Source organism: Triturus cristatus, chromosome 4_2, assembly GCF_964204655.1.
Source record: "Triturus cristatus chromosome 4_2, aTriCri1.1, whole genome shotgun sequence".
Classification (NCBI taxonomy): domain Eukaryota; kingdom Metazoa; phylum Chordata; class Amphibia; order Caudata; family Salamandridae; genus Triturus; species Triturus cristatus.
The window spans coordinates 895,312,209-895,339,145 of NC_140586.1; the positions used below are offsets into that span (position 1 = coordinate 895,312,209).

The 26,937-nt window shown below is 45.8% G+C and overlaps 1 long non-coding RNA gene across 1 annotated transcript in view; it reads right to left on the minus strand.

The window, feature by feature from the left end:
- Nucleotides 1-10,955: 10,955 nt before the first annotated feature.
- The window catches only part of LOC146835367 (uncharacterized), a 47,271-nt gene continuing 31,289 nt past the window's right edge, over nucleotides 10,956-26,937 (minus strand). Inside the window, exon 2 of the long non-coding RNA XR_014960723.1 lies at nucleotides 10,956-19,522. This is a non-coding gene — a long non-coding RNA (uncharacterized LOC146835367). The remainder of the gene's footprint in view (nucleotides 19,523-26,937) is intronic.

The window sequence follows — 26,937 nt, forward strand, 5'->3', positions numbered from 1 at the left end:
AACCTGAGCCTAACTATAACGTTCCTGTAACCTTTGTTTTTTTCAGTGAATTTCGAAGTTTTTTTATTCCATTTCCTAACTATAACGTCCCTGCAACCTTTTTTTTCCCAGTAAATTTCTAAGGTTCTTTAAGTAGTAGTCGCATTTGCAGAGTGGTAGAGAAAGGGGGCAGGGCCTCCAACCAGCTCTCAGGAATCCCGCTGTGTAGTACTTACAGGAGATCCCAGGAGGGCTTCTTGGCCCCAAGGTCCCTCAGGAGTAAAGTGGACTTCATCCCCCAGCTAGTATTTCGCCAGGAGCCGCATTTGTAGAGTGGTAAAGAAAGGGGGCATGGCACTTAGCCAAAAATAGAAAATGATGTAACTTCACCTTAAAAAAATAACAATTGGGCTATTAATCAGATATAATGCTATCAATAACATGGAACTTGAGAAAACACACATGTAGAAATCCTCTATCATTAATTTGGTTGAGATCATAAAGATCAATCAGGCACTAGTCCATTATTATACAAATAGCGAATTGGGCAGCAATAATATGCGTGTGTTACAATATATGATCAGTAACATTCTGACAGTCTGTCTCAAACATGTAAGGGGTAGGTAACAAGATGGTCATATAACATCGTCCTTGTCGAGAATGACGATTCTTCCATTTTTATGCAGAGAGAATCTTGATTTCATTAAAGACATGCAGAGGCTAACATTATTCAAATACTTTTATTTGCTGCCCAACATGCAGCCCTTTAAAGAATGCAAATACATCACAATGAATAGAACATTAACAACATAACTAGTAGCCAGTGTATACTCCAATCTTCCTCTTGGGCTGTGATGACACAGACGTAAAATGTGGAACATGACTACAGCCCGAACTGCTGAGCGGAATTACACCAAATTTGGCAGACAGCTACATGTTAATCCAGAAAGCTTGCTTTTTTGATTTGGTGTACATCAGTCCAGTAGTTTTGAGATATCTAACTTAAAAAAATATAGATATCTGGGGACGGGGATCATTGCAGTGGCTAGCAGATCCTACTAAAATCTGATTGGCTGTCAACACTTCAACAAGGAAGTGTTGGCAGCCATCTTTGGACTCAGCTTGAAGCAGAGTCCCAGAAGAAAGTTAAATACAAAGAAAAGGGGGCAGGCTGGAGATACCCTGACACAAATACGGTGGGAGGGCAAAAAGTATTTTTATTTTTATTTTGACGAGGATCGGGGTGAATCTGTGCCAATTTTTTTAAAAAGCAAGCGCAGGCTCTCACGCTTGCTTTGGAATAACCCCAGGTGGGCCAGGTCCTGCGGGCATAGGCTAAATATAGGAGGGGCAAGCACGGGGTCCCCCTCCTGGGGCTTATCAAACCCCCGGGGCCGCCAGCTCCCTGGGGCATTTTTAATTATGAATGCGGGCAGGCCCACTGGAGTCACCCGCTGCCCCGGGGACCGCTACCTCCCCGGGGCTAATTTCAATAATAATGGGGGGGCCTTGCGGACGACCCCCAGCCCGGGGATCGACACCGCCCCGAAGCACACTTTTTAAAAAAAAGTAATGTGGGGAGGTTGTAGGGCCGCGGGTACTGCCACCTCCCCAAGGCACATACTTTATTAAAAAATAAGTGAGAGAGGCCCTACAGCCTCAACCACATCCCCGGGGACTGCCACCTCCCCGGGGCACAAATGCAAAAATTAAGGGGGTCCGTTGCTGACTCCCGGCCCCAAGGAACACCAACTCCCAGGGGAAAATTTGAACAAAGGAGGGGGCCGTGTGGCCCCCCTCCAGGGGCCCTACATTGCCCTGGGGACAGCCACACCCCAGGGCCTGATCCAGCAATGTGACAGCCCATCCCCAGGACATTGCAGTGTACTATGGCTTGGCGGGAGCGCAGCAAACATTGCTCTCCATGAAGCGAAGCAGAATGGCATTTGGACAGAGGGAGCTGCATTTTAGCAGCTCCCTCTGTCCAAAAGCAATGACGGGTCCCGCAGGAGGTGGGGAGCCGGAAGGTACTGGCGGGACCGTCAGGCCCACACACAATCATCAACGAGGTGGCCATGCCCTCGGGGATGGGGTCCACGGGGTGACATCGGCCCAGGGAGTACGGCCTTCAGGCCCTCCTCCTCATTTTAAAAATAAGTATTTTTTTTCGGTGAATATCTATCTATATATTTGTGTGTGTATAGATATATTCTTTAGTTCTAGTTAGGACTCTGAGAGATAGAAATTCTATCAGATTTTTGCCACTGTTCGCCAAATCTCCACAAAACCTTGCATACTTTTTGCTTTTTCTACATTGACGGACGAGGCAAAGTTTTGCAGTGATTCATCAAGGGGGTGCTCAGAAAAAAGGGGGATCTCAAAACGTGTTTTTCCAACAATGCATTTTTAAAAACATATTTTGTTGGCATTTATCATTTACAATGGTTTGGAAAACACATCCGCAGTAGTACATAGGTAGCCCAAACTTTTCGTCACAGAGGTAGCAAACAATGCATTTTCAATGGACTTTTTAAAATTGTTTAGACAGACATAGCAGTAAAACGGCTGAATGGTTTTTCATGAAATTCGGCAGGAATATAGATTATGGTCTAGAAAGGATCCTTTTTCCTGTTTCATGAGAATCCGTTCTGTAGTTTTGTACTTATAAGGCACTAAAAATTAGTGACATATAGGACTGAGGAATAGTGCAGTAATTTCACGGTATACAGAGGTACTTGCTGATGACAAGGCAGTATCTGACTAGCTAATGGCGGCCTTTACAAAAGTAAAAAGTAGCCATGTTATTTTTACCACAGTTTAGTGTTCTAGGTGAGTGCCTTAGCTATAGGTAAATGGCAGGTTTTATATTTTTTCTGGTCCTATTAACCACTTTCCTAAAGTGGCAAAAGGTAGGGCAAATTATTTCTTTTAAATCAATACTATATTTTTAAGGGACAATATCGTGTATGACAATGTTGTTTTTAATTTCATACTTAGGGCCCGATTCTGATCTCATTCAGAAAGCATAAGGACCGAATTGGTTCCGGAATGCTTTCCATACAACTCGGATCGGGGAGTACGACCGAACAAGTACGATGCATCCATATGCATCCTGATACGATTCAGTCCTACTCCCATTGACTTCAATTGGAGCCTGTGTTCTGAACGGGAACACAGTCTCCCATTGAAAAAAGGGTTGGTTGGGGAAAATCGTGCACCCTGTGGCGTGCACCCCATGGTGTCTGCCACATTGTACATGGCTGGAAAGGGGGGTCCCTTGGGTATACCCACGGGCCTGATTCAGAGGGCCCCGGGGAAGGGGGGTCATCTACGGGCCCCCAAAGACCGATTCTGGCAGCCGTCTCATTCCGGTGTAGTGTAGTTCCTATTTCCCTTATAGACTCTGCGCATTGGAATGATATACACTATAGTTTTTGCATGGGACTAAGGTATGTAGGCCTCTATCGAGTACATTAAACTTAATTACTTGTGTGCCAGCTAACTCAGCGGTCACTAGAAACTTCTCGAATAAACAAGAAGGGAGTCGTTTCTGACAACTGCATAAACATGACAACTTTGTTTTCCTTAGAATCGGAACGTGTCTCAGAATCGTGGAAACAATAGATAACAGTTTCACTCAGTCAATCGTGCATGCTTAGTTTCTTCAGTTACACAGAAATAGATAGACGGGCATTTCAAATTGAACAGTCTTGTTTCTCGTGTAAGAGATATGAGCTGTTACAATCATTAGACAGTAAGAAAAATATAATACGCACAGCGTAAGCAGTAAGAAGAAATAATACTGCACTAGCATTGTCTTTTAGCTATGACATATATTCATATACCTACATAAATAACACAGGCTAAAAAGTGAATACTCGTCTGATGCTTCTAAATAGTTCTACCCCAGTGTATCTAACCTAAGTGTAGTACAAGGTAAGAAGTAGGTGCTGTTTTCTATAGTATGGTATATACTAAGTTTAGTAGGTTCTAGTTAGCTCGATACCTTAGAATGAGAGAGGTGGGAATCTCTTTCCAAATCTCAAACTCCAAAACCCCGCGGAGGGAGTCAGACCACTGGAAGCTGGATTCTCTGCAAGCAGGCATGACAGCGTCTGGTCAGTGCATCAAGCGGGGTCTCAAATTCCTTCCGAACTTGCCGTGGTGAGCCGTATCGAGCTTAGCCGTGCTGAACCGTGGTTTGCCATTGTAAGGGAAGGTATTTTTGTATCTGGAAGGTACTTAGGAATGCTAGCATTGACGTAAAGTCGGGCAGAGGAAGACGTCATGAATGAACCCTAAGGAATAGTAGTTCATGCATAATAGATGACTTCTTGGAGAAATCAATAATCCTAGCTAGGGAAAGTCCCAATGGCTTAAGGGTCTGGTTTCTAAGAACTCGTTGTGACGTGGGGATGGACAGATGTAGGTGACCATGCCTGTATTTGGATAGCATGACTAATGCCTAAATAAGGACTGGGATTCTATGCCTAAATAAAGGCAATGCGAATTGTGCCTATATAAGGACATGATTCAGGGAAACCTATGTACGGGCATCTAAATCAAAACACAACACCCACTCCATTGACGAATGATCGATATTACTAAATGCTAAACACATAAAATTAAGTATCACATGCTCGCTAAAACTTGTAAAAGCATACTTAAAAAATAAGTTCATGTTAAAAACTCTCAGGTAAACATGGAATGCAAAGGTGCTGTACATACATAAAGTAATGTTTTCATCTGAAGCATATGTTTACAATGAATGCTAAATGCTAAATGAATGCACAGAAATATACACATACTCAATGAAATGGTTCATTTTTACCGAAAGGAAAAAAATAGAGCAGAGCCATTTCATGTCATGATTACATAAATACGAAGAAAAGGTGACATTGTGTCCCTGGAAGTGTTCAAAGAAGTCTGTTCTCTATGAATAGTTCTACTGTAAGCAGAGTTGTTTTAGCCATAAAAGAAAAAACTTCCAAAATTTGCTTTTAGTTTTGAAAAATGAAGGCCAAATTCATAGATTATCCGGTACACTGTGAGCCAAATCAAAAGTCAGTGTAAGATGCCTGTGAAAACATGAAATCCTCTATTCCTGTAGACAAAAAATCGTCTACCGATGTCGGTGATAGGTCGTTTACCTCGTTTAGAAGACTAACTGCACATATATGTGACGCATCGTCAGTAGCAGTGTTCGTTACCGATGTTACCTGTGTGCATGTTGATCCATCTCGTACCTCAGCAGTAGCATGTTGCGTCTGTGAGATCTCAATGAATGCCGTCATCAGGATCGGTAGCCTCTGGGGACAACACAGAGCATGGGCCATTTTCGGGTCCAGCAGAGTATCGCTATCCGTTGGCATGACTGATGGGAGTGTTAGACAGATGTCTAGCACGCATTCTTCACCGCAAAGCAGGCAGCGTAGAACAGGTAAGATGCAATCTTGCCAGATTGGTCTGAATGACAGAAACCATGTGGTATTTAGTTCTCGTAGACGAGGTAAACCCGATAGCTATACTATGCGCTCACGACACTTCCTCTCCAGGAGAGCTTTCTCTAAGTTGCAGGGATTGACGCTGGTGGATTGGCTTGCCATAGCATAGTAGGAGGAATAAAAACAGGATTCCTGCAACGAGTGCAAGAATTAGCAGCAGACCACCAAACACCGAGTGCACGAAGTTTGGAATGATTCCGAGGACTGCTTGAAAAGGTGTTAACAGTCCTGAACATATGGTCTCAAATACATGTACAATACCGCTCGTATCAGACATGTTTAAGATACGTCCTAACATTTCTGTGAAATGCGTAGGGCAGTTTGTCCTTAACAGAGCCTGTATCTCAGCCAAAGTCCTAGCAACTTGTAGATCATAGATTTCTTTGGCCGAGGTCAAAGGCACGGCTTGTTGTAAAAGAATGGTTTTTTTTATTCTGCTTAAAGTATTAATTCGTATAGAAGAGATCTTCAGTGAAGGTCATAAAGGCGACTCCCTGACTGTGTCTATTTGAGGGAACAAGACTTGCATACAGCAAGTGAACCTGGAACTAACCGTTACTAGATATGGGATACCTGGCAACATGCCACAACAGCTCTGATCATTCAACATGAGGTAACTCTCATTTGAAAGTTGGCCAAACGCTGGATTAATCCCAGCGGCTGGTGAACCTTGCAGGTTGCAGGACAAATTTGCAGTAGAACCGCTACAGGCCCCGTGGAAACTAATATCCCGAAATATGAGTGAACCGCTCAGTGCATTTTCACAGTGTGTACCGCTAAGAAACTCTTCACGCCCCCCACTGCAACATCTGTGTGTGTAAGGTAAATCCCAGGATGTCTTGATGTATTCTTTACCCAACCTTTCATATTTGCCTGCTGGCATGTGTTTGAGGCAATACTGAAAATGGAAAGTTGCAACAGGCTGAGTTATTTTGCCATGAATGATCCATTCTGTAGCATGTTTTTCTGCTACCGTAAATGGCAATTTTTCCAGTTTTTCAATGCTCAGCACTGTATACTTTGCTCCCCTTTGTGCCAGTTCGATCTGTTTATCAGTGAGATTGTATTCAGTAAACAGAGAATACGTGTTGATGAAACGCCAAGGCACATAGCCTGCATTCAAGTTTTGTAGCGTCCAGCCTAATAACAGAATGGAACGTAATTGAGACTGGCCTTGTCGCAGCAGGACCAAATCTTGTTCTACAATGTCTATAGCAGAGGATACAATGTTGCCCAATGAATATATCCTGGATGACAGAGTCGTTAACCCATTGTCGACCACAGCGATAGATTTCTCTATATTAATACGATCAATTTCTAGTATTATTTCTGCAGTGTCTGCTTGGGTAACCTTCCATATTTCATTATAAGCAGCATAGATGTTGGCATATATGAAACGTTTTTGACACGGCTTTCTTGGACCTAGCAAGAAATCCCTAAGGTTTGCGTCTTCTTTAAGTAAAATTAAGTGTTGTTTCACATTCTCTAGTGTAGATGTCTGTATCCAATCAAGGCATAATTTTCCTACACTGTATGTTGTTACTACCCCTGGATGCTGTCTTTGAAAATAACGTGGGTCTGGCATATTGATAGTAAAACTCTGTATTTTCTTCAGGAATCTTTCTTGACAGATGTTTGTGTCTGTGGGCCAGAGCAACCATTTTTTCCATTCGGAATCTGATCTGTTGTTTTGTAAAAGTGTGTCTACTGTCACAGCTCCCTGTTCAGTGCTATTACTAGCTGGAGTTGGTACAAAAGGTGTGTTCATCTCTTTGATCTTGGCTAACCCAAGGCAGGACGTTTGTTGGACAGTATCATTCAAAAACATTATTTGCTGTGGGATGATGCATGCTCTAAACAAAGCTTCAAATCCCTGCACATGCCAATCTTTTGTACCCCAGACAGATTTTGTGTCAATTGTGTTTTTCCAAAACTCAAAACCCTGTCTAGACAGTTGGGCAATAAAGGCTGCAGAATAAATCTGTTTCGTATTGGTTAACACACTTTTCGTTCCTGTTTTGTTCACATTTTTAAATTAAAACGTTTCTGGATTGGATGAATTGTACCCTGAAAAATATGGAAACTTCATTGCAAACATTTTTGAGCTACCCCTTAGTGGTGTAGGACAATGTTCCCATTGGTTACACATAAATACATTTCTAGGTGTTGCAGATTTATGCAAGAAATGATGACCATAGTGGTTATAACAAGAAAGCTGTTCATAGTCTGGTGAACCCTCTAAGTATTCGTAGTTAGAGAATGCAGCAGAACTTTCTAGATCAGACATCATGTTATTAACAGTCTCAAAGTCCCAATCATCAGAATAGGTACTGGAGGTAATAAAGTCACTTAATGAAATTTTAAATAAGTGTGGAATCTTCAAGAGTTCTGACGGGCCGAATATATTATAATCCGTTTTGTCCCAAAGTATACCATCTGGTATAGGTACGGCTGTGATGTTCACTGCTGACAAGTCTCTTGCTTCACGATGGTATGATTTGTGTGGTTTCAAAAGTAAGTTCACATTTTTACTTTCTGTGTCCAAGTGAATATATCCTCCATTTATCAGCATGCTTAGAGGCATTACTAAAGCTAGCCAAAGCAGAAAGAAAAGTATTCCATAAATAATCCATAGTTCAATCCATGGTGAAACCAGATAAGTCTTTTTTAAGTGATGAAATAAGTCTTGTGCTTGTTCTTTGAAAATTCACTTGACTGGCGTCGTTTCAGGTTTGCTTGGATCCTCAGAAAACGTATCAAAGTTAAGGAAATAGCCAGAGGCAGTTCTGTCAATGGTTGAAATTACATCAGTATTTGTTGAAATCGCAGGAACCAGTTGATTACTTGCTACGTTGGTGTTTCAGGACAAACTGTTATTTGGGTTTCAAGAGGAATGAGTTCCATACTTTCTGACTAGATCCCCAAGCTTTGGGATCCAGACAGGCCTCGCTGGGACGGCTGGATTTTCCCCAGTGGTGGTTGGCTTCAGGAACACGTTGCTTTGTTTCGATCTTAGTTCATTTAAGTCCTGTAAGACAGCCAAACGATCTTTGATATCAAATGATTTATTTTCCACCACGGTGCCTTTACATTCGAGACCAGGAACCCACATTCTTGTCCCAAATAGGACCTCATATTGAGTGACCCCCGTTGAGAACTTCTTGGCAAATTGTTTAATGACCGTTGGACCCCATAAAGATGTTTGACCCACCCATCACCCGAACCTAAGACTCTAGCTGTTATAGACAGCTTTATGTCCCGGTTTTTTCCGTGCGACAACAGAATTTCCCTCAGGATGGAATGGAGAGGAGTACCGCAATGCAACGCCGAAACTGGCCATGGCTTCTTTGTAAGCCCGCGAGCCATCCGCAGGGCCCTGGTCAGAGTGTAGCGTACCTATTTCGTATGTGCCGATAAAGACTCGCAAATCTTTTATAACAGTTTGAGCATCAGCCGAGCCCTGAGGCCACATCCAAAGGAACGTTGACTTAGTGTTTGTGGGATTGCATTTGTCTGCACGTAGATAGTCAAATGCTATGTAACAATGGTGTCTGTACTGGGCAGGCTACTTCGTAGTCTGGTGTCTGGTGGCATTCTACACTGCGATCTCTATTGCAGACAGTCCATGCAGTTATTGATGAAGATGTGAATCAGTGTATTCATTCTAGGCCACCAGTACATCTCTTTTAATGTTAATATTGTTATTTTCCCACTTCTTTTTAGAAGATGTAGGATTGTGTTTAATTGAGTCCTTCTCAGGACCTTCAGACAGTTGTGGTTCAACTGGTTTTCCACCTAAACTGTCTCTGCCTAATTCTTCATAGGATTTTTCTATTATTCTGGGTAGTTCTTGTTGATGTTCTGTTACATCAAATTCCCTTAATCGTTGGCGGATCGCCAATGCTGCTGCCTTCCCTTTAATATTAGATAATATTATTGTTGAGAACTGGTCGAAGTATTTTAGTAATTTCATACCTAAATTCAGAGCAGGCTCTGCCCCGTATTCATTTTGAATTTGTTTCAGGACATCAGGTATTACCACAATGGACGGAACACCATGTGTTTTAGTATAGATGGCAGCGAAGACTGTGCCTCAAGTGTTGCAGTCTTCCAGATGTGGTGTGATCCCCATTGGTAGACAGATTGTTACGATTCTGTGTTTCTCATTAGGGCTAGTATTAGGAAATACTGCTTCGATTTGAGTAATTTTTTGAGCTATCCAGAATAGAATTTGTTCACGTTTTGTGGGCATTTTACCCATGACCGCATGTAACGTCTGTGGAGTAATTTTTAGTGTATTCCCCTGATGAGGGGTTTGATTTGGAATGGTTATTTGTGGTTGGACTGTAAAAGTCCGCATGACATATTGGACTAATTGTCCGTAAATTTATATTAACTCTTTAAGTTGAGTGAGTAATTCCTCGTTTGACTTTGCTTCAATGTCAGGATAAGGTGTGTAGCCGGCTAAAATTGGCCATGTTGCTCCTGGTCCACCTAATGGACCGAGCCTGGTAATGTGATTGTAATGTTTTAGGGCGCCTTTAAAACAGAGCTGATGCTCCTGGTATGTGAGTGGAATCTCAATATCCTCGAAAGGGAATGTATTCCTCAGGTTGTTCATCTTCTTTGAAGAAGTGAAACACATATGTTACTGGATTTGATTCTGGGAATGTAATCCATGAACAGAATACCTCTTTCTGAAAAGATTCATGTGCCTCTATCACAAAAACTGCTCTACCACCTCTTGGTGTTAGGCCATGTTTTATAAGTTTTAGAGTGATGGCTCTCCTTAAGTTTGGTGGGATGTGTATAACATCCGCATCGCTTTCATTTAACCCTGTTTGATCAAAACCTGTTGCGGCTTGATCCGCCGTTTCTGGATCTGTCATTGTTTAATGAAAAATGTAGAACAAGTTTCAAGGGAACAAAGATAAGGTGCACAATATTTTGGAACACTGTATCCCTCAACGTTGAACAAACCAAACAGCTAATACATAGGATTCTCGTCCTACTCAGCTATGGTGGACATTAACCCTACCCACTCCAGACGTCTTATGGAGAATTATGGGTAGGGGTCTCTGAGAAAAGCACAACTGAGCTACTTCAGTATCTAGCTTTAAATTAGTGCCTTACCAAACGTTGGGCGCCATGTAGTGTAGTTCCTATTTCCCTTATAGGCTCTGCGCATTGGAATAATATACACTATATTTTTTGCATAGAACAAAGGTCAGTAGGCCTCTATTGAGTACATTAAACTTAATTACTTGTGTACCAGCTAACTCAGAGGTCACTAGAAACTTCTCAAATAAACAAGAAGGGAGTAGTTTCTGACAACCGCACAAACATGGCAACTTTGTTTCCCTTAGAATCAGAACGTGTCTCAGAATCGTGGAAACAATAGATAACAGTTTGACTTAGTCAATCGTGCATGCTTAGTTTCTTCAGAGCTACACAGAAATAGTTATACGGGCGTTTCAATAAAAGGATTTATTGAACAGTCTTGTTTCTCGTGTAAGAGATATGAGCTGTTACAATCATTAGACAGTAAGCAAGATATAATACGCACAGCGTAAGCAGTAAGAAGAAATAATACTGCAATAGCATTGTCTTTTAGCTATGACATATATTGATATATACATACATAAATAACACAGGCTAAAAAGTGAATACTCGCCTGATGCTTCTAAATAGTTCTACCCCAGTGTACCCAACCTAAGTGTAGTACAAGGTAAGAAGTAGGTGATGTTTTCTATAGTATGGTACATACTAAGTTTATATGCCAAGAGTCCCTCTAGTCAGCTCCATACCTTAGAATGAGAGAGGAGGGAATCTCTTTCCGGATCTCAAACTCCAACACCCCACGAAGGGAGTCAGAACACTGGAAGCTGGATTCTCTGCGAGCAGGGATGACAGCGTCTGGTCAGTGCGTCGGGCGGGGACTCGAATTCCTTTTGAACTTGCGGTGGCGAGCCGTATCGAGCTTAGCTGTGCCGAGCCGTGGTTTGCCATGCTAAGGGAAGGTATATTTATACCTGGAAGGTACATAGGAATGCTAGCATTGACGTAAAGTCGGGCAGAGGAAGACGTCATGAATGAACCCCTAAAGAATAGTAGTTCATGCATAATAGATGAGTTCTTGGAGAAATCAATAATCCTAGCTAGGGGAAAGTCCCAATGGCTTAAGGGTCTGGTTTCAAAGAACTCGTTGTGGCGTGGGGATGGACGGATGTAGGTGACCATGCCTGTATTTGGATAGCATGGCTAATGCCTAAATATGGACTGGGATTCTATGCCTAAATAAGGGCAATGCGAATTGTGCCTATATAAGGACATGAATCAGGGAAACCTATGTACGGGCATCTAAATCGAAACACAACACCGGAAAGGCTCGTCCTGTCCAAATGCCTTTCGGAACTGATTCTGTCAGCCCTAACGGTTTCCAGGCATCATACTTGGTCATTCGGAACTGGGAACGAATCGGTCGGAACCAATGGCTCCAGATCGGATTCGGCAAACCCGAATCCGATTCGGAGACCTTCCAACCGACATCGGAATCGACCCCTTAGTCTGCGTTCTGGGTTTTGAGGCGAAATATAGTGTAATACAGTATACTTAAAAAATGTTTCAATAAGTAAGAAATGTAAAAGTTTTTTTAAAACAGTCTAATACGCTCAATTTCTACTTACAACCCAGAACGCACACTAATAATGGTGTAAACTATATTTTGCAATTTCAGTTTTAGAAGGGCAAAATAATCTTTACACCACACTTAGTCTGCATTATGGGTTTCAAGGGGAAATATAGTTTAGTACAGAGTACTTAAAAAAAAACAATTAAAAAACACTGTGCTACACTATATTTACCATTAAAACCCACAACGCAGACTAAGTACGGTCTAAACAATATGGTACTACTGTGGCACTTCGCAAACTTTATTTAAAATATATACAGTAATAAAACCAACTTTTCTTACCTTGACTCTAACTCACTTACATAAACTGACTCATCCCTTCCTATATACCTATAAAACAGGAGGACACTATATCTATACTTAAAACCAAAAACACAGCTTACGTGTGGTCTGAACAATATGGCTGCCTTTACTTTTGTAATGGCAGTCATTATCCAATCATGTACAGTTTTGTCATCTGCATGTACCTAGGGATAACGTAAAATGATTACGGTATACCGCAGCACAATATATCACTAACTATTTCTACCTTATGGGCCCAATTCATATTCCACAAACAACATTTTAAAACGGGTGTAGCCAATGGCCAGTTTCTGTGGGTCAACTCCTATGCACAGTGGGTTTGTCCTCCACAGTGGGTTGGTGTAGTGCCTGGCAGTAGGCTCTGCAGTCCAGCCCTGTTGCATCTGGCCAAAGGCCTGAGAAGAAGGAATTTTCCTCCTTGGTGGGTTGGGGACAGCAGCTGGCTGCAGGCTAAGCCCTGCAGAAAATCCCTTCTGTGCACGTCCAAAGGCCAAAGATGGCGGGTTGGAAGTTAGGCATCTCATTGAAAATCTATTAAATTCATTGAAAACACACAGTTAAACACTACTGTAGCTCAAACTACTGAAATTTGCATGTAATTGTTAAAATTGAACTCAACTAAACACAGATTTCCAAATGTCACAATAAACAAGACTTACTACCAACAGGAAAAACATGGCTACATCTACCCCTCTCCGCCTCTACCTCACCTCTCTTTCTACATGACTTCTCCCTCACCCCTTGAGAGCTATGGCATAGATCTGGAGTGGCGACCCCCAGTTGGTGTGAGGTGCTTTTCTGAAACGAGTGGAATTTTTTCTGGGGACACTGCTGGCACTGTATGGAAGGGCCGTGGCGGGCGGGTTAGCATTTCGAGCCCATGTTAACGCTTGGGATGTGGGTGCCACTCCTGGACTCAATGGACATATAGAGAGCAATGAGGTAGACTGGCTGGCGCCTGGCTGGTTGTAGTGCTTCTAGGTTGGAGGGCGCGGGCAGAGTACCCTGGGTCATGGAGGGGTTGCCTCTGCCGCACGAGCGTTCTGCGCAGTTCTGGTGGATGGTGCTTTACTTCTCCTCGGTGTGCCTTAGGGGTGGCAGCTGACCCGGTGGATCCCTCCTCTACCTCGCCACCTTTGTTTGCTGCAATTGGGCATGCGCTCTGATGCCTGCCAAGAGGGCGAAACTGCCCAAAGGCCTGAAGATTGCTGACCTTCTCCAGCACACCTCCAAGCCCAATGCCCCGGACGCGGGGGAGATGGCGGCACCGGCTCCTTCTTAATCGGCCATGTCAGATGGGCAGCTTTGGCGACCAAGGCTGACATTCCCGTAAGGACTTGGGCGAGATGTGGCCACTGTTCTCACTCCCTTTGCACTTCTCTCTCCCTATCTTTGGCTCTCTCTACCTCACTGTAAACTCTTATGTATCTCTCTACCTCTTTTTCTCTATGTACTTACCTGGCTGCGGCTACCTCACTTTCTTTCTTTACCTTACATCTCTCCCTAGCTCATCTATTCCTCTACCTTGTCTCTGTCTCTACTTCTCTTCTTGTTTACTTCTCTTATCTCACTGTGTTGTTCTCCTCATTTCTCTATCCGTATCCTCTCATGACCCCTCCTGCTTCTCATACTCAGTAAAACCGGAAGTCACCGTCTACTCTAGCCAGAAATGTACACACAGAAGGAAGAGAGGAGAGAAAAAGCAATGGAAGGGAATGAAGGTGAATATTGTAAGATTTCTTCCAATGGAAGGACGAAAGCCCCTGGATCAGTGCTTGGATTTCACTGTTGTAACAACAGTGCCAATTGTGACTGGGTTTTTTAGTGGTTACTAATATTAGGCAATTAAAGCTGCAATTTGAAGCTCTATGTGCAGGTGAGGTGTTTCAAAATTAACTCTAATTCACTCAATATCGGCCAAGTCACGATCACTGTGGACTTGGACGAATATGCTGGTAAAATCTACATTCCATGTAAAAAATATTGCTGTTGCAAGAAAAGAAAAAAACAGATTTACTGTGCAAAAATGAATTATTTTTTCAGTGTTTGTTCAGACTTTCTTTTGGTACTACTTGCAGGTGGTAGCTGCACTGGCCATCTATAGCTTCTGAGGGGCAGATTTACAATAACTGGCGCATCCCTGCATTTCAGCAGGGATGCCCCAGTTATTGTGCGTCACGGCTCCGCCACCATGGATGCGCCGCATTTATAATGCGGCGCACCATGGGGCAAAAATGGACACATGCGTGACGCATCTGCTGCCGTAAAGGCGGCGCATTGCTGGAGTTCTGTTGCAAGCGCGATGCAGCTCCAGCAAGGCTCGGGGGTGCCCTATCATTAAAATGCTGTGTCAATCCTTACGCCTGCTTCAAGCAGGCACATGGTTTTGACGCAGCATGGCCTTAAAAGTGGCTGAGTGACATCTTGTAGATGTCACTCAGCCACTTTTAGGAGGCTTCCTGCGCCGGAACGCCCCCCCCCCTGCGCCGGAACGCCTACATGTGGCGCAGGGCTTTACAACGTGACGCATCTGCCAGATGCGTCATGTTGTAAGTACCCCACACCATGGCGCTGGCTTTGCGCCTCCGCTGTGTCACAAAAGTGACGCAACGGCGGCGTAAAAGAGGCGCATGGGGCTTGTAAATCTGCCCCTGAGAATTTTTGTGTACCCCCGTTTCTGAAAATGTAATGTATTACTTGATGTTGTTTTGCATCAGCAGGCCTTGAATTAACTCAAAATGGGCATAAGTTGAAAGATGCTCTCAACATGGTGCCCAAAAGTTTGTCTCGCCCAGGCCCACAAAATCCTTACAATGGCGCTGCAGGATAGGAGCAGGGGGTGCTGAGACACTTAAGGGCAGATTTACACACACCCTGGGCCACCAGGGAGTCACTTTTTGTGAGGTACTGGTGGCGTATTTCACTGCTCCATATTTACAACGACATGTAAATATGGCCCCTTTACACGCAGAACTTTGCGTGAAAGGGGGCTTCCATGGGTGTTGATGTGGGTGTTCCCACGCAACAACCATGGAACAAGACACATTTCCAGATTTACGATTCCTCGTAAATCTGGAAATGCGTCTGAATGCTACACCACCCTAGGGGTGGCGTAGCGAGGCGCAGCGAGGAGAAATGTTTTAATTTCTCTTCGTTTTTTCCTCTTTCAATGTGTGCTGCATTCTACAGCACGCAATGAAAGAGGAAAATGCATGAAGTGATTGTTTTTGTGCAGGAGGGTGCCCCTTCCTGCACAAAATCAATCTCCCCACGACACAGGCATCCTTACACCATGGTGCAAGGGTGGCTGCGCCGGCGCATGGCAGCTGTTTGTGCGCCAGCGCAGGGGAGATCACAGGAATGCAACATATTATTGTAAATATGTTGCATTCCTGTGCGTTGGAAGTGCCGCAGCATGGTGCAGCCAAAGGGATTGTGTTGCCGCGCTGCAGCACTTCCTTGTAAATCTGCCCTGATATATCTGCAAAGTATTGTTGAAGAACACAGCGCTCTGAAAATGGTGGTATGTATTGCACGTGCTCCAGAGTGTACCTTCGCTACATCTCCTCAAACAGGCACAGATATAGCAGACACACTGCGCATGTCTCGGGCAGCCCAGCACCGCTGCTACAGCACGGCTGTCATGGCGCTTATCAGAGCATCCATGTGCTCAAAGAGCAGCAGAGGCTGGGCCCAGAGCTCTGTTCCGTTTACTGACAGGGCTTGGATTCCAGCTCTATCGAATTATGATAAGGGGCTTGTGGCGTAACGCAAAATGATGGGGCCACCTGTAGAATGGGCTCACTGGGGGCCACTTGAACGGCTGGGCCCCCCCTACACTGCAAGAGCCTGCTCGGCTTTCCTGAGGGTTTAACTATTTCTTATTCCATGCCATGGCACACATTTTTGGAGGCATGCAAAGGCTTGGCTTGGAGGGTGAGTAACCCCCCTCCAAAACAAGAAACCCTGGGGTGCCCATACCGCGGGTGCTGTGGGTGCCTCCGTTATGCCCCTGCAGTCCTCCTTATGTTCACATGTCGAACCTGTCTCTGCTGCCCTGCCTGACTTCTTGCTGCAGTGTGAGAATCATGCCCTGCTGTTTCCCATGTGCAGCATCAGAGTCAGGCCTTGCTGCAGTCTTTGAGGAGTCCCCAGGAGAGGAATGAAGGAAAGCAAAAACATCATTCAGGTGGGGGCGTGGCCTAAACGGCCTAGATGGCGGACGCACCTTGAAGGAGCTCCGACATAGACCCCAGTAATCCGCCGCCATACTGCTGTGCATCATACTGCTGAACCGCCTGGCCCCTCCCTGCGCCTTGCAAGTATCTGAGGTATCGGTGCTGGGTCTGGTTGTCAGCCCTGACCCTCCTGTGGTGGACCCTGCAGCCATCTCACGCTACGCGAGGCGAATAGGACACTTTACCCCGCACACTTTTACTCCGCATGCCATTACCCCGCAGTTTTTGCACCGGAAAATCTTTTACAATGCAGGGCTTTACAAAGCAAGCCATGACAATGCATTCCCCATTACAGCGCAATATACTATTCTAACTCCATGGAGGTGTTACTTAGGGGAATGAGTTGTAATAGTTTGCAGTGTAAAGCCCTGCGTTGTAAAAGGTTTTGCGGTGTAAAAAATATGGGGTAATGGCATGAGGAGCAACGCATGATGGGTAAAGGATGTTTTCCACGCGAGGCCTAACTTAACACTGAGGCGGGACTGTACCAGACTGGTGACACTCCTGAGAGTGGTTCCTGGAGGCTGTCGGAAGGAGCGTTTGTAGGACCCAGTTGGGTGCTGGGCCTGCTGAGCATGAGAGGCTCGACCTGCTAATCCTGCTCTGTGGGCCGAAAGGGTTTCAATGCTTTTGCATTTGACTCGTGAGGGACATCTAGTAACGACTAGTGGAACTGCAGCTTGATGTAATAATAATTTCAATGCTTTTGCATTTGACTGTGAGGGACATCTAGTAACGACTAGTTGAACTGCAGCTCTTTGTAGAATTAGTTTGATATTGGACACTATAATATTCACTGCCCACTGCTAATCTTGTCCCATAATGCTTTGCAGGGCCTTTGGTTGGGATTGTATTTTTGCCCATAACTGTGCTTGGGGTGGTCCTAGGAGGAAGAGACCACCACGGAATCGTTCACCAGCATGATATGCTCGTTGTGTTCAAGGCATCTGCTTGGTCCTACCCCTAGGTTAGGGGGAACCCCAAAATCATCACCTCTCTCATTGCCTATATTTTCATGAATTGGTTATGTGCTTTTTAGCATGTAAAATTGCTTAATCAAAGCATTTGTGGGTGTTGTTGAGTTTGCTGCTACGCTACATGTATAAGCACAGTTTCTGCACTGTGCTATGTGCATTTTACGCAGTAGTACCAACTTTGCATGCTCCGTGAGCATAGCGTAGTACTACGCCCAGGATTATAGGTAAGGCTGGAAAACTGAGAACCATTGGGAAGACCCTTGGGACCCATGCGTAGGCAGACGGTCTGCTACAAATGTATGAGAGGTCATATGTGTACGATTGTGTGTCGCTTCCATGTCTTTCCCACCTGTCTCCCCGCTGCCTCCCTCTCCTGGGACAGTCTTATCCCCCAGCCCCTGTTTCGGTGGGTGAATGATATCCACACGCAACTTTCCCCCCTTTTTGAGGGGACGAGACATTACAATGCTGCAGTTCGTTTTACTACTACTTGTTCGATGTCAGGCTGTTGCCTTCTTCTCATGTTTACAATTCTATGATCTGTAACATCTGAAATAAAGACATTTTGAAGAAAAAAAAGTTTAAATGTGTGTGTGTCAGTAAGTTACTAGGGAAGCGGTGTGTGTGTGTGTGTCTGTGTGTGTGCACGCATGCGTGTGTGTGTGCATGAGCACGATATACTTTCAGGTCTGCCAGTGGACCTGCCATACTCAAAGTCATTCTTGGCCTATGGCGCACTCAAAGCAACATGTTGACACTGATATATTGTATGAAACTTTTGGCATAATGGAGTACCGCCAGAAACGAATGCAGGCCTAGGTAAACTGTATGTAATAAGGGTGTATGGGACTCCCACTGCAAAAGGCTGGTGTTGGCATATCAGAGGTAATGCTAGGTAACCAAGCCATTTGTAAGCGGACAACCATGGCATTTGCGGGCCATGACATAATGGGAGAAATGTTTAACATGTGGGGCACCCATTGTGTATGGGCGGCATAAATTATAAAATTCTGTACTGGCATATTTATGTAAGTTTTGGGATAAGGTCGCACCCATGAGAAAATGCCAGCAGTGGCACAATAGAGGTAATTCTTTGCATATAGGGGGGGATCCTGTGGGAAAGCACTACATTTGCTCCCAAATGCCCTTTTAGATCATATGCTTATTAGCAAATGTATCTGAAAACTGTACAGTAAAATGCATTGAACAAATGTTCTCAGGGACGAACTCCCCAAACGCTTCTAGAAGAAGATTGGTTTACTCTTCAGGGCAAGTATTATGCCCCACCACTTTTAAAGAACACCAGCTGCCCTCGCACCTCTGAGCGCTAGGAGACGGGCGACAGAAGGCATCAAGTCCCGCCTGGCACCGCGGAGCAGAGAGGAATGGTTGAGGTGCACATCTAGTAGAGCCTCCATGTTTCCAGGTCCATGCCTGAGTAGCTCATCCAGTCCAGTGTTTTCTTTCCATTCTTGCACTTGTTGGCCTGGTTTTAAAGTAGGAGCTCTGAATTGTGGCAGAGGTTGTGGTACATGGGCTGGAGGTGGGTGCGGCCAAGATCCTGGTGGGGCGCTTGTGAATGTCAAAGCCTTGATTGAAGAGTGCGGTTTCAGCCGTTTCCTGAAGAGCAGGTCTATGGTTTGCCTTCTAAATCCAGTACAAATATTAAGACACACATGAGCACCAATGAAAGGCAGACATCCGTAGACGGGCAGACACGCTCGGAGGTTCACAGCGTGTCAAACTATCCTGTCTGTAGCAACAACTGAAGACAATGACGACACCATTTAACCGTCTACTGCTGAGTGTTTCTTCCATCTCAGAGAGCACCTGAAAGACAATAAAACTATTATTCTTAGTAGTAGTATTAGTATTGTTATAATTATTGCTATTATGATTGGTATTATCATTATAATTAATAAGCATTTAGATTCAATCAATCAATCAGGGATTTATAGAGCGCACTACTCACCTGTGAGGGTCTAAAGGCACAGCGGCGGGGGGGTTGGGGGGGGGAATTCGGTCAGCTCCAGTCATTCGAAAAGCCAAGGCTCTTCCTGAGTGCTTGCAGTTTGGGGGTTCGTCTGATGCTGAGGGGGAGCACGTCCCAGGTCTTGGCCACGATGTAGGAGAAGGATCTGCCTCCTGTTCTGGCTCTGGGGATGCGGGGGATTTCCGCCAAGGTCAGAGTGGAGGTTTCTCTTGGGGGCGTAGAGGGAGATTCTTCCATTGAGGTATTGGGGTCCGGTGTTGTGGAGGCGTTTGTAGGTGTGTGTGAGTAGCTTGAAGGTCACTCTTTTTTTGACAGGGAGTCAGTGAAGGTCATGTAGTTGCTGGGTGATGTGGCCTTGTCGTAGGATGTTGAGGACGTGCCTGGCTGCAGCGTTTTGGACGGTCTGGAGTTTGTGGAGTAGAGATTTGTTGATTCCGGCATAGAGGGCGTTCCCGTAGTCCAGCCTGCTGGTGATGAGTGCGTGGGTGACGGTCATCCTGGATTCAGGGGGATCCATTTGAAGTTCTTGCAGAGTACGCGGAGGGTGTTGAAGCATGTGGGGGGCTACGGCGTTGATCTGTGGGTTCATGGTGAGGGAGGAGTCGAGTATGATGCCGAGGTTGCGGGCGTGGTCCATGGGGGTGGGGATGTGCCCAGGGCGGGGGGCCACCAGGTGCTGTCCAATGCAGCGGGGGTGGATCCGAGGATGAAGACTTCCATTTTTTTTAATTGTTATTGTTAATAATAATAATGATAATAATATTAACAGCAATAATCATAACAAGAATAATATGATAACAACAACTGTATACACACTTTCTTCCGACACTCATGCGCACTTAGGGCCTGATTTAGATTTCGGCAGACGGGTTACTCCTTCACAGCAGAGACGTATATCTCTCACAATATAAATACCATAATATCCTATGAGATTTATATTTCGGCGGATAGGATATTATGGGATTTATATTTCGGCGGACGGATATCCGTCACCATTGTGACGGAGTAACCCATCTGGCGAAATCTAAATCAAGCCCTTAGTCCCTCACACCCACACAGAAGACTTACACTATGCATCATCAGCTTTGGACCCAAGACCCGAAGCAAGCCTCAATGTGTCAATGTACCTGCGATATATAATCAAGTTCTTCTCTCATCAGTGGCGGCTTGCCAAGGGAGGGCTCTAGGGAGGTGAGGCGGGGAAGGGGCAGGGTAGGAGGTAGTAACCTCCGGCATACGGCACAACGGAGTTAAGTAAATAATGTATAATTAAAACAATTTACATTACGCGCGCTGCATCGTCGAGTTGGCGTTGCAGCACACCCAATGTAAATTATTTATTTATTTATTTAACTCCGTTGCGCCGTATGCCGGAGTTAACTACCCCCCTCCCTGCCACCCCCCCCGCCCCACTGCCCCGCAGCACTCCCTCGACGAGCCGCCACTGTCTCTCATGTCTCATCGTCAGATATGTTCTCATCAATTTGTGTTATACATATGTAGGTATAGCTAGGTGTAACGGTAACCTTTACCTCCTCTGTGTTCCGGAGGGACAAGGGAGAGTGCTGCAAGCGAGTGATGCAATTTCCATTTTCAGCCATAAACACACAATGAACTATTGTACAGGTGCAGCAATAATGTAAATAATGTGAGGTGAATACATGATCAGAGGGAGTCTTCTTATAATCTCTTCTACTAATAGTTGCATGCTTGGGTATGTTCGAGTAACACCCTAACCGTATGCTTGTCTGCACATAATGAAATCATGTAAGGAGTTTTGGCCTCCTGGTGAAGAACCTTGAAGGCCCCAAATGCATAGAGAATATCTTTTAGTCTTATGCAGACAATACGCAACTCTTTTAAAAATATCTTGAATCGATATTTTATGTGATGTACTTCAACTTTGCAAAACCTAAAGATCTGGATGAACTTTAATGGACTTAAGATCAATATGGATAAAACTCAGGTGCTTATGTAGGGAATAATTAATCAGCATGGCGTGCTACCCCCTGCCCGAGCATTTTACGTTGTCGACCCAAATTAGTGCTGCAGGAAAAATGCCTCAGAAGAATATTTGACACCGGATTCAACATGGAGTCACAAATTTTGACAGTGGTTTCCTGATGCTTCTTCTTGGTACAAACGCTTCAACTTATCCCCCTGATTCCCCCCCAATCCAGAAAAATTCTCATCCAAGGCCTTATCATATCCAGACTTGATTACGGGAACGTCCTATACTTGGGCGCCCCAGCAATTGTGATCAACAAACTCCAGCACGTGCAGAACGCGGCAGCAAGACTCCTCACGGGGACGAAATACAGATGTTCTGCCAAACCTTCTCTAAAGGCCCTGCACTGGCTCCCCATTCAGGAGCGCATCACCTTTAAAACCCTGTGTATCTCTCATAAAATCCTACCGGGGTAAAGGCCCCCCTATTCTCAAACCCCTTATCAAACCCCACACCTCCACCAGACAGCTAAGATCGGACTCCCTCTCATTGGCAAGCATACCCAGAATAAAAAGAGCACGTACGGGTGGGCGCCGTTTCGCCTACAACGCCCCAAAGCTCTGGAACAGTCTCCCCATCAACATCCGTAAAGAAACCAACCTGCTGCCCTTCCGCAGGCTTTTGAAGACTTGGCTCTTCCCCCGATAACTCCGTCCCAGGATCATTTCTAGCTGACACTATAGCGCTGGGACGCCCTCGGGTAGCTACGCGCTTTACAAAACCAAATCCAAATCCAAATCCTGGTATTATGATCAGAAAGCGCCAGAAGATTGATGGTTTTTGCTGCCAATGGAGTTCAGCTTGATTATTGTAATGCCCGTTATTTGCATATTCCTATATATTGAATGAAACACCTACAACTGGTTCAAAATCAAACTGTAGGTTCTATAAGGTCCACTTTTTGGAAAGCCTCACCTCATATCTAAGATGCACTTGCTTCCTATCCAAAACAGAATACTTTTGAAGCTCTTTGCATTGTTCACAAATGCCTATTTGGTCATACTCTGGACTTCCGTTACATCCTGTACTCCCCCGGCAGATCCTTGCGATCATCTTCAGTCTTTCTACTTCGGAATCCTATATTTAAGAAATCCCTGGTAGGTGAGACAGCCTTCTCAATTCTCATCCTAAAATTCTGTAGCAAAGATAAACTCAATCTCATCTTACTTTTGGAAAGAAGTTTACAACTTTGTTGTTTCCTAGTTAAAGGTCCTCCTTCTTCATGGGCTTCAAAAGCAACAGTAGACCCTTGGATGAACAAAGCGCTTTGGAAAGTACGTTACAATATAACACAACAGTGGTACATAAAGAATGTATTGTGAAAAATGTAATACTATTAGAAATTAAGAAGCACAACTAGAAATGTATTTATTGCAAATCAATAAAAAGCATTTATTTGAAAATAGAGGGGCAGATTTATGTTGGACTTGCGCCACTTTTACGCCGCTGTTGCGTCACTTTTGTGACGCAGAGGCAGCGTAAACCCTGCGCCACGTTGCGCCCTATTTAAATCGTGATGCATCTATGGAGATGTATTACAGTGTAAAGCCCTGCGCCACATGAAACCTGCGTCAGGTTTCATGTGGGTGTTTCTACGCAGGGGAGGTGTTCTGCCGCAGGAACGCCCCTGAAAAGTGACTGAGTGAAATCTACAAGATTTCACGGAGTCACTTTTCCAACGCTGCTGCGTCAAAACCCTGCGCCTGCTTGAAGCAGGCGTAAGGCTTGACGCACCATGTTAGGGATAGGGCAAGTTGGAAGAGTGCTGGAGTTGCGTGTCGCACGCAACACTACTCCAGCACTGCGCCAACTTTACACCCCAGATGCGACATGCATCTGTTTATTCCTGCGCCATGATGCGCCGCATTGTAAATGCGGCGCATCATGGGTGGCGCAAGGTTAAACTTGCGTGCCGCATCTTTCCTGGCGCATCCCTGTTGATTTGCAGAGATGCGCCAGGCAACATATATCTGCCCCTGAGTGTGTAAGATGGTTTATTTAAGAAACGTGTTATATCTTAGCCAATCCTAGTGGCTGGAAGCTGGAATGTAGTGCAGAACACTGCGTAGAGGAGATTCTAGCCACTGAGAGTTGGTCACGGCTTCTTCACTACAAGAAGGTTTATATGTCTGTCTCTCTAATTAATTATTAAATCTACCTTAAAGAATCCTGTTGCGTGCAGAGGAATCATTTGACAAGGGAACCCAACACTGGTGACGAGCGGAGCCAGCGACAGAAGGCTGGAGTTCTGTACACACTGATGGTGTCACGGATCACATCAAAACGGTGTCATGGATTGCATAAATCTCGAGGGATCGTTGGACCATCGTGCACTGCCCCAGAGTACACGGAAGACAGAGAACATGTGATTCGCGCAATAACCACTCCACGCTGTTAGTTAGCGTAAAAGGCCATTTATTAGGACAGGGTTGAACAACATATGACAATCTCCATAAACCCCACAACAATCCCCCCAACATCATGTCTCTCATACCTACATTCACTCCCACACTCCAATCACTCACTCCCACATCAACCAGCGACCTCTTCACTTATCCCATTTGCTTCCTCAATTCTCTTTCCACCTCCTCCATCATCTCCAGCCATCGCACTCCCGCATGATGCACCCCCACCTTGCACCTGTATCCTCCTCCCCGGAAGGGTGAGTATGCCCGTCATAGACCCCCCCCCTCCCAAGCACCTCCAACCTCACCTCAACCCGTCCTAAACTGGCACGCTTATACAATAACACCCTTTACATCCACCTCAAAACGTAGGGTGGGAGGGTGGACAACGAACTTCTAAACTAGACCCTTCCCTGAGGCGCTGGGGACAGGAAGAGGAAGAACTTCCTCTCCTGCCCCCTTTTGTACCTAACCTGGAACCCCATCCCTTGACCCTAACTAACCCCCTTGTCCTAGCATCGCGCAAATTCCCCAGGGGAAGACTGGTCTGTCGACCTCACTTCCCCTGGGGCCCGCATCGCGCAATAACCACTCCACGCTGTTAGTTAGCGTAAAAGGCCATTTATTAGGACAGGGTTGAACAACATATGACAATCTCCATAAACCCCACAACAATCCAATCAACAACATGTCTCTCATACCTCCATTCACTCCCACACTCCAATCACTCACTCCCACATCAACCAGCGACCTCTTCACTTATCCCATTCGCTTCCTCAATTCTCTTTCCACCTCCTCCATCATCTCCAGCCATCGCACTCCCGCATGACGCACCCCCACCTTGCACCTGTATCCTCCTCCCCGGAAGGGTGAGTATGCCTGTCATGGACTCCCCCCCCCTACCAAGCACTGCCAACCAGGAAACCCCCGGAGGGCGGTTACCTGCTCCACCCCTCACAAGTGCACCTTTCGTTCTCAAACCCGCCGACACCATATAGACTCATTCCACAACGCACTGATGACATCCCTCAACTCCATCATGTAATACGCATTGCCCATGTACGAAAGGTGCACCTCGTCGTCCCTAAAGAGGAGGGGCTCCTCGAGCCGTAGACCTGTGTGAGTGATTAACTTGATCCCCCTGTTTCCACAAAAAACCCGCATTGCTCTATTCAATTACCTCCGAGCTCTTTCAACCGCTGCGGGCTTCACAGCCCCTCGCCAAATCCGGCGCGGTACGAATTCAGTCCATACAATACAGGCGCCAGCCAGATTGCGTTGTATAGCTTCCAAGTCCCGTTGCATCAGATGCAGGAGAGATACCCCGGATTGTTTCACCAAGTCATTTTCCCCCAGATGGATAACCAACATGTCCGGGCAGCCCAATTGCGATACCTTTTTTGTCAGCCTGGGCAGCAAGGCTCCCCAGCGCATTCCACTCTTGCCCCACCATTGTACCTCGTGGTGACTGCTCCGCAGGCCCACGCTACGACCTTACACCTGCCTGTCCGCATATTTGGATGCCCAATGAACAAAAGAGTGTCCAACAATCCAGGTAACCGTCTTGGCTCCCAGATCCGCAACGCAACCTACGAACGAAAAAGAGATTAGTGCCATGAAACAACCGCCACCGCCAGCCGCCCTAGCGCTCCCCCTGGTCCACGCGCCTCCCTTCACTTACGCACATACCTCTCACAACACCGAGACCTCCATCTGCCAATCTGCCTAATCCGCTCCCATGACCACCCCAGCCGGGCTGCCGCCGTCGCCGCGCCAATGCGAAACGAATGCGTCCCATAAAGCGCCGGGTCCTTGCCCACCCGTCTCAACGCCATTCGCAACACCGCCAACAACTGAAACACCGTTACCCGCTTGGTAGAGGCATGACAAAATATCTCACCCACCAGCGGATGTGTCTGCCTACAAAACGCCAACAACTCCTGAACCGGGCACGCCCCTGCCCCACCATTCGCGCACAACCACGCCCATTTGCCTCTTCCCACCTGGTCTGTTTTGGAGTGCTCCAACCAAATACCCAAACGCTGCCCATCCACTCTCACCTCCTCGAACCGCCTCCCAGGTGCACCCCTGGCCCCCAACAACTCAGACACCTGAAACGCCCCAAAAAACATCCATACCATACACAAACAAAACAAAGCCAACTCTGAAACGTCATAACAACACTGAGGCAACTCTGCCAACAATTCCAGCAATAAGTCAAACGTGATTGCCTCCCGCAGGGTCCCACCCCCTACGTCCCTTCTCGCCCTGCCCCAGCCTTTCAACATCCTGCCCAGCAACTCACTCCTCGCCGGGTCAAACCCCAAATATATCATGCTGTAAAAAGAAACCCTAGCCAATTTCCCAGCAATCGTGTTCTGCGACAGCCCCTTGTCCATACATTCCAGCACGAACTGAATCACACCCTGCTCGCAGATGTCCCGGGACATCCGCCACGGCACACTAGTCCATCCCAAAAAGGTACCGAATTCAGACCACGCTAAGCGGTACGCCCGCCTTGTGGAGTCCGCAATAGACCTCTCAACCAGACCCATCACTCTCATTCCCCCCAGGCCCAGATACCCTCCGGCACCTTGGTCTTGCAAGCCTCTGCTCCTGGCGCCAGCCTCCTGAAGCTCTGCCACTGCGAACGAGACAATGCATCCGTGATGTCATTGCTTGCGCCTGGGACATGTCGCGCGCGAAACAGCACATTGAAGCGCAGACAGAGCAGCATGAAACTTCGCAATAAGCGCAGCACTCGCAGATCCCTTGCCTTTTGATTGTTAACCAAGTCCACCACCGTCCTGCTATCCACATGAAATAAGACCGATCTGTT